General features: G+C 50.0%; 1 long non-coding RNA gene across 1 annotated transcript; it reads right to left on the reverse strand.

The window, feature by feature from the left end:
- Window positions 1-3966: 3966 nt before the first annotated feature.
- LOC141569233 (uncharacterized) lies at window positions 3967-8466 on the reverse strand. Its single transcript, XR_012492720.1, has 3 exons — window positions 6706-8466; window positions 6098-6277; window positions 3967-5571 (listed from the first exon to the last, which is right to left on the reverse strand). It is a non-coding gene; the product is annotated as an uncharacterized LOC141569233 (long non-coding RNA).
- Window positions 8467-9152: the final 686 nt, after the last annotated feature.

The following is a 9152-nucleotide window of genomic DNA, read 5'->3' on the forward strand; positions in this document are numbered from 1 at the left end:
AGCCCCACTCGCATGCCCATGACATTTGCATATTTTAGAAAATCTAGTAAGTGGCGGCAACTGCAGTATTTGCCTGGCTTTGTGCCTTCTTTCCTGGCAAACTTTCATAGAATTAAATGGCCTGTTTTGTGGTTTTCCGCTTTTCAGCTTTAAAGTAACCTTCCAGGGGACTGGGAAGAGCCTAGAGACACAGCACCTCCAATAGCTTACTTTTATAATTTTTTTTTTTGAGTTGGAGATAAAGTGACTTGATCTCAGGAGTCTCTCTCCAAATCACCTGCTCTCTGCACTCCAAAGTGTCCCTAGATTAGAATGGAGTCCAATCTGTTTCTGTGGAATTCAAGAAACAGGGAGTTGAAGGCAGAATGTGACAGAATCAGTCATGTCATTTGTCTGCAGTCACTTCTCCTGGGCACAGCCTCGCACCCTGTGCCATGGAGATCAGATATTGGGTAGAAAGACGAAAGGCAAATGGCAGAAATGGGGACAACCTGTCTCCTGCCCAGATACCCAAGCTTCCACCATCCCTTGCTTGCTTAGGAATATTCAAGACCTCTCTCCCTATCTGCTCAGGAAAGTTCAAGAGCAGAGGAGCGAATTCTGAGTGGTAGACGCAGCGAGTTGGGGCCCGACATGGCACGTGTGGGTCTCCGTGTCCTCACCCGGGGACGACAGGGTATTGGATGGAATCGCAGGCCCTTTCCAGTACGAAAACCAAACCCCGACAATGCCTCGGTTTCTGCTTGCACCCTCTGGGCCCATGTGCCTCGGGCCCCAGCAGCTCCGTCAGAACAGCCGTATTTCCTTAGTGCACCATCACTGGGCAGCAGACCCTGTGCTCAGCTACAGCGTGGACCCCGCTGCCGTGTGGGTTGTTGGCGCAGACCTCGTATCAGCCTCCTATTGCTGGTGTAATGAATCACCACAAACCATGGCTAATGCAATAGAATGTCATGACCTTACCATGCGGAAGGTCGGACGCCCAGCACAGATCTCAGCGGGCTGAAATCCACGTGTCCGCTCCGAAGAAGGGAATCCATTTTCTTGCCTTTTCCAGCTTCTGGAGGCCACATTCCTTGCACACAGCCAGCATCCCTGAGCCAAATCTTTCCCATGATGCTGGCTCTCGGGTCCCCTGTCTCCTGCTTCCATTTATAAGGGCCCTTGTGATTACATTGGGTCCACCTGATAACGTGGGAAAATCCCAGGTAATCTGCCCTTCCAAGGTCAGCTGTTTGCAACCTTCCCTCCATCTGTTACCTTGATTCCCCATCGCCATGGAAGGTAACAACCCCAGACTTACTTAACTGGTCACGAGGCCCAGAGCTCGCAGCCTCCTGGAGAGTGAGGGCTTTATCAATCCAAGACAGATGGATGTGCTTCCTCCCTCCACTAATGTCTCAGCTCTGTGAGGAACTGACCCTCAGCTTCAATTGCAAATGTGGGAAGGAAACCAATGAGAGGGGAAGGTCTGCAGAAACCGCTCTCCCGAGAAAGGCTGGAGGCCATCACCCAGTAATGATGTGTGGACGTGAGACCCATGAAACTCACGAGACTTCTGTATATTTGCAAACAGAGTCCCTGAACAGACAAGTGGCTTGTGTGTGGCGTCAAGGTCAGGACCATTCTAACGTTTCCCGTGATGTCCTGTAATCCTAAACAGACCTGTGAAGTCCGTTCAGCAAAATAATGAACAAAACAAAGGAAATAAGTTCTACCTGAAGAGACATTGACTTTCCATCGGCAGAAATGAAGCACATCTTTCTTTACGTCCAGGTTCTACGAGGATTGGCCAGTTCCAAATGCTGACACATTTTCAGAGAAAGAAGGGTTCTAGTTCACAGTCAGGGACGGGAGCCTGTTGGTGGATGGACGGCATGAGCCAATTCCCACAAGAAGCTCTCATGTCAGGCGATGGGCTTGTATCATCTCTGAAGTGAGTGCGATGCTTTTTCTCTGCCAAGTGACGAGGGTCTCAGTTCTGTACATATTTACTGGTGGTGGTAAAATGAAAAAGCCAGCTCTTCAAGCGTGAACTTGACAAGGACGGGTATTAGCCTTACAGCTCAGCGTCTAGCCATCGCTGGGCACAGAACTGGGCACATAAGGAAGCTCAAACACACTCAGTCGTTTTACACCAGGGTTGACAACCTTGTTCTGTGAAGGACCAGCTAGTGGGTATGTTAGTCTCTGAGGGCCACTCCATCCCTGTTGCACTGACTCATCTCTGCCATCGTAGAGTGAAAGCAGCCACATGCAATTGTGAGTGAACGGGTGACTGTGTTGCAATAAAACTTTATTTACAAAAATAGGCAGCAGATCGGATTTTAGCTGTGGGCTGTAGTTTTCTGCCCCCTGCTTTGCACCACGGAGTTTAGGGTCATTTGTTCACTGGAACGTTATAGAATGATTATAGCTAAGGGATCATTGGAATGTGATAGAATTATTTCTAATTAGGTTATAATTAGAAAGGTCAGGTACCATTTCTGTTTCATAAACCAGTGTCTACCCGTGTCCTATTACATGCCAGGCACAGAATGCTCCGCTGCATGGATCGTTGCTGCACCCACCCGTGTCATTTGTATTCTAAATCCTAAGACTGAAGAACTGAAAGTCTTGTGAACTGAGACATCAGTGCCATGCCCTTCCTCTGCCATCGACCTCGGATAAATCCCGTCCTCTCTATAAACTCTTGTCATTAAAACGACGCGGTCAGAAGCAGATTGAGCTTCCTGAAAACAGAAGCCACACACCCCAGCAGCAAAGCGGGCGATCTCAGGTGGCACCAGGCACAACATTGAGTAACGTTAAGTCACATATTCCCGTTCAGTTCTTCTTCGGTCCTTTCAGTTACGGCCAGGGGAGTGTCCATTAGCTGCAGGTAGATCTATAACACCTTTTAGAGGCGCTGCCCTCAGGTTCAGGATCCTTGGCAGAAAAGAGTAGCTGGATTTTGTAACACTTCATAGCATTCATTTTAATTATATCTATTTTTTACAGTTCCCTCCCAGTGGCGGCAGGTAGCACTGCATTTCTATGGCCCTGTTTTCAAACAGCAGCAGTAAGCCCAAGTTTCTGGTGTAAGACATTTCTAATTCCTTCCTCACTATTCACTCCAATAGTCTTCTAAGGGACGAACTTCAGAAAGCACTTAGGATGGATTTTCTTTTTCTCAACTCTGTTCTACAGTTAAGGGGACCATATTTGTTTATACAGAATGCTGAGAGTATCCCCTGTGAGTCCGAATCTCAACCCCAAGGGACTCGCTGGCTTATGAAGGTCAGCTCTGCTCATTAGCCCCCTGTGAACTTAGCAGCCTTGAAAACGGCAGAAGTCTCCAAGTTTCCACCTGCTGTCAGGTAACGAGAGAAAAATGGCAGGGGCCTCACGTGTCACTGAGCATCCAACAAACATGGAAGACAAGCTAAGGGGACTTTCGTTGGAAACCAATCTGACACTGCTGGAACTGCACAGCGGCTCTCTGGGACCAGGGAAGACACTTTTAAGATCACAATCTGATGAACTGTAACCTTTGCTTTAAGTCACATGTGGGGCCATGCCGAGAAGACAGACTGAACTGCCACCCACTGTGGGAGAGACACTTAGAATCCCCCTCCCTGTGCACACTTTCCAGGCCCAGCATCCCACAAGCAGTAGAAGTTCCTGGGTGGGATCTGTGCTCACCAGCGCCAAGAGTTAGGTTTTAAACTTCTCTGCGTTGCAGACGTGTCTGTCTCAATTATCTCAATTATCGACAGCCTCCTGTTTTAGCTCCTGAACTTGCCAATGCGCATTCTTTGTTCACTGCTTCCACAAATGAGTGTCGTTTTTGGAAAAACAACAACAGCCTTGAAACAATTGTAGCATTTATATCCAACAATTTCAGGAAATTAAGTGACGAAAACAATTACAAATAATAAGGTAGCCATTTTTATTTTTTCAAGTATTAATATTTCTTTGGCTATGAGAACATTATGGAAAACATATCAATTCACAAATATGATAGGCAAATGTTGATCAAGCTTCCCCCTTACACACACACACACACACACACACACACACACAGAATTTTTCCTTCTGAATAGCCCACTAAAGTGAGAAAAAGAGGATTTCTGGCTCGATTCTCCATCACAGGTTGAACTTGTCACTCACAGATATGTTGGCCAATCACAGACTGATGGAGTCACAGTTGGGTATCTGATGACTGAAAACGTCTCAAGTCAGGGGAGGACAAGTAGGACTCTGGGGCCTGAAGTGGCACATACAAGCGGTGACATCGGATGGCAGGAGGACCCGAGGTGACCGGACTGATTAGAAGATGCTAAGGGCCAGCGGTGAGCAGGGGAAGCCACACTGTGCCAGTAACAGAACGGCAGGGCTGAACCTGGACAGGTGTGTCCAGCTGGACGTGGGGCTCGGAGCTGCCAGAAACAGTGGGGGGGATTTTTAAGGCACATTTGGGAACCGAGCCCCCCCACCCACTGCGCACGAGCTGAGATTTTGACCTTAGTCTCTAAGAACGAGTGACTAATCAGAGGTGTCAGGGAAAAGGACAGGATGCGAGTGGGAGTTAAATCAAAGCAAAAAATAGTTAGAATCCCATTTTTCAACGCATCTTCTTTTCCAAGAATTCAATGTATCAGCTGGAATGAGGGCCAGATTGAAGTTTAAGAGAAAAGATAAGATGAAGGATTAGATGGTATCCATTCCTCTAAAAAAAATTTCTACTAGCACATAATGCAATTTTTTTCTCATTTACTGAGCACCATTTTTTTTTTTAACAGATTTTACTGCAGATTTTCCCCTCTGTTGTCCCATAGACTTGAAGCTGGAAAAACCAAGTCCAATTTCTAGCTCTACCACGTAAAACTATGTTGTATCAGGCACATATCTTAGATTTTTTTCTGTAAATGAAGATATTTTTATATGTTTGAGTAACAGCAAATAAAGTAATATAATCCCGACTCAAATTGTCTTGAACAAATAAGAACTTCCTCTTATTCCACAGCAGGGAGTCCAGCCTATAGAGCAGTCCTGACTTTTCTCTTTATGGACCTGTATGTAAAACCCTTGTGACTGACACATGCGTTCCTTAAAAATAAGACAAGCAAACAAACAAAACCCAATAGACACAGACACAGAATGGTGGCCACCAGAGGGGTGGGGGTGGGGGCAGGGGAAGAGGGAAAGGGGGTCACATATACGGTGACGGAAGGAGACTGGGCTTTGGGTGGTGAGCACACAATGCAATAGACAGGTGATGTATTTAGCATCACAAACTTGAAACCTATATAATCTTATTAACCAATGTCACCCCAATAAACTTAATACATTAAAAAAGCAGTGAGTGCAAATTAGTGGAATTAGTGCTTTCCCACCACTAATTTCCTCTTTACACAGAAGGAGAACATCCATGCCCCTCATCTGAGTTTCCACATCACCATCAGCTCAGCAGGGTCTTGTGGACACAGGGACGGAAGGAAACAGTCAGCGGAGAGGCTTCCCCCTGACGCCTCTGGAAGGGGAGCTTCGGGGCGAGTTTCTTGGTGAACCTTTTGTGTGGTATGGTGCCTCGGAAAGAATAAAGTCAAAAAGACAGGATTAATCATAGCTGTTTTTCTTAACTAGAGGGAAATTGGTTTCACAATTCCCTCCCTCGATGTCGGCATAAGCAGCGTGCACGGTAAGAGACCACAAACACGCCATGTGCCCCACACGGGCTCGCGGGCATCACACACAGCATTTGCACAACCTTCTCTCCAAGGTCACGGGGAGCAGCTGGGGTGGGGCGGGGGCTGTTTAAGAGCCCACTTCTGGCCCAGTGACTGCAGTGTCCCAAAGGAATCACTGCAAAGGGTTGTGCAGAAGCTCGTTCTCTCTGCCCGAGCTCAATCAGCAAGGCTGGTGTTCTTATTCGCGTTTGGTTTTTTCTGCACTACAAGCCAAAATGTTAAAGTGCGAACAAAGACCTCTGTGCATTGTCTGGAGGTTCACCTGGGTTCACTACCATCCTGACCCCCGTCCCAATTGCTTTGGGGACAAAGAGACTTTCCAGCAACGCTGGCTGATAACATGTACAGAGGCTTTTGAACAGTACCTGCTGTGCCCGTGGCATTCCTCTGTTGTCACACGTTCCATTCACCGGGTGAACCTTGGTGCAGAACCCATTTTAATGAAACGCTTTGCAAGTCCTGGCTGAAGGGACGGGATCGGAATCACCATTGTTCAACAAATGGCTATGGACTCACTCAGCCACGGTTACATTTAGATTGAAAAACTGCATGAAAAAAAGGAGTAAACATAATTAGTATTTGGAAGGGCAAGAATGGCTGAATAAAAATGTTCATCTTTAATTGATCGCACACATCTTGTATAAAGAGATTATTTTTCCTGGTTTGGGCTAACAGCACAGAATTATTGTGCATAATTATGGAAACAGTTGGTCTGTGACAACTGAACGGTGTTTTGCAAAACCCTCATTTTGCAAGCTGCTTGAGTCAGCTGACCTCCCCCCCCCAACTGGGTTTATCACGAATAAGTTCTGAGGGACACTGACACAGGCCAGCAGTCCCCACACAGCTGGTCAGTGGTACCGGTTCCCATGTCACAATCTCACCTGTCATTTCCACTGAGATGCGGGGAGAGAAAGGGGTGGGCCACAGGCCATGGTTCATGCTTAGCATCTGACCCTGGGAGTCTGCTCACCTCACGTCCAGGTTCACGTCTCCTTCGCTGGGGCTGCCGTAACGAAGCCCCACAGACTGGGTGGCTTAAATGCCAGAAATGCATGGTCTCCCTGCTCTGGCAGTTGGAGGTCTGAGACCAAGGTGTGTGCAGGGCTAGCTCTTTGTGGGGACTCTCAGGGCATGTCTGGTCCAGGCCTCCCTCCCCGGCTTCTGGTGGCTGCTGACAATCCTTGGCATTCCTTTCCTTGAGGGGTCGTCACTCCAGTCTCTGTCTTCAGAGAGTGACGAATCCTCGATTCATTGCTGATGCTACCAGATGACTGTTCCCTGACTAAGTGCACACACGCCGAGGGCCTGTGACCCTGCCGGGATCCACTTCCAGTTGTCCAAATGCCGTAATCACAGGACTGCCGGCCAACCAAGTGGCGGTGGGAAGAGGCACCTCTCCACCATGAAACACCGTGCACCGGGAAAGCTCTGGTGGTTTCAGAGCTCAGCCTTTCGCGAGGCCAAGAAGAGCACGCCACTTTTGCAGCTTGGGACCCTGTGCCCTTTCCTGAAGCGCAGATTCGCAGCCACTGCTGATGTCAGTGTCCAGATGCCGCTCTGTGAGCTTCAGGACAGCCTCTCAGGAGCGGCCCAGACAGGAGCAGCAGGTGGGGCGGAGCGGCCTCCAGTGCTGATGGGAGACCAGGAGTAAATGCCCGCCTGCCCTGCTGTCACCAGGCCCTGGCAGCAACGCAGGCTGAAGTATTTGCCAAGGGCGGTGACAGGATGGTTTGCACCCAACACAGGTGGCAGGGGCTGGACTGTGGGCGGGCGTGGCTGGCACCTGAGCTGGCACCTCCATCAGCTTGGAGCCCTGGCCCTGGAAGGTGGTCCACCCGTCAAGAAAGTAAATGGGACGTCATCATACGTTTGTTTCCTCAGCTAAACATCCTTAAATTGTGCCCTCTTTCCTTCGTAATCTGTCCATATTTAATCAACTGTGAATGAATCTTTTACTCCTCTAGCCTGGTTTGGAGCTGAAAGGGCAGCTAAGGATCGTCACACCTGCCCTGCACGGGTTTCAGGCAGAGAAGGGACAGAAATAACATGTGCTTTTGGAACTGGAGATGTGCTATTGCGCCAGCTGTCAGCTGCTGGTCCCCTGTACCTCAGGGCGGCCTCGGTGCCCCTGACCAGTCCTGCCCACCAGCTGCCCCTTCTGCCCAGCTGCACCCCAGGCTGCTCCAAGCGTGAGGTCAGGGACAGCCCTGACAGAGGGACTCCTGTGATCCCGTTTACAGGTGACAGGGCTGAGACAGGTGTGGAGGGGCCGCGGCAAAACACAGGGGTCTCAGAAGGCGGACACGGAAGGAAAGAAGCCGGCAGCCAAAGCCGGCAGCCGCGGAATCCATCTGTACGACTCCACCTGTGGAAAGTTCCAGATAGAAAGAAACGGAGGCGTTAGGACACGGGAGGGGGAGGTGCGTGTGGGTCGCGATGAGGCAGGCAAACCGCAGCGGACTTGGGGACCTTCCTGATCGTTTATTTCTTGACCAGGTGGAGGTTGCACACGTGCGTTCACTTTGTAATGACCCGTCAAACTGCACTCTGCTGATTCGGGTACTTTTCCGAAGGCCGGTGGCAGTTTACTAAAAACTTTTTTCAAAAATTGTATGCCGGTGTCAGCCCCATCAGACCGAGTGAAACGCGTGGACAGAACTGCTCTCCCTTCCGCGTCCTGAGATGGCTCCACAGACACCGCGGAACTCGCGTTGTCACTGCGCTGCGCTCCCAGGCCGTCCCTGAGGGGAGAGAAGCCGTAGTCACGCCCTCCCTGACCCTGCAGGCCCTGGCCCTCACTGTCCTCCCGGCGGACGCCCTGTCACACGCGCCCTCCAGGCCAGGCCATGTGGCTCTGCTGGAGCAGTGTCGTGGAGGCCCCTGCCTCACTCTTTCAGGACCCTTGGATCAAGCAAAGCTGCAGGAAAAGCTACACACCGCGTCCCCTGGAATAGGCACACCCACCAGCACCATCACAACTCTGGTGTGGACACTGAAATGGGGACGAGCTACCTGGCTGCAGTGTCACACAGATGTGGTTCGGATTATGGTCTCAACTGACCCATCCTACACCCTCGCTGGGGAAGCTATGGGCAAAATTTTCTGCCAAAACAAGGGCATAAACCAAAAAAGAGACATACCCAGGAAATGGGGGCTCCAGCACGGGACAGGGTGCAGGGGACCCCCCAGGAGAGCTTTGTGGCTGTGCCCAGGCACAGAAGGCAGCCGGCCAGAAGGGGCAGGTCAGCAGACAGGAAGCTCTTTGCAGAAGATGACGGGTGGGCCTGGGGGCAGTTTCCCGCTTTATAAAATGGGTACGACTGAGCGACCTCACAGCGTGGGGTGAGGAGTGAATCCGTTGCCTGTCACGTCTGGTCTTGCCCCTTCCCCACTTTCCCTAAGAAAGGATCCCATCTT

Source organism: Rhinolophus sinicus, linkage group LG16 (assembly GCF_036562045.2).
Source record: "Rhinolophus sinicus isolate RSC01 linkage group LG16, ASM3656204v1, whole genome shotgun sequence".
NCBI lineage: Eukaryota > Metazoa > Chordata > Mammalia > Chiroptera > Rhinolophidae > Rhinolophus > Rhinolophus sinicus.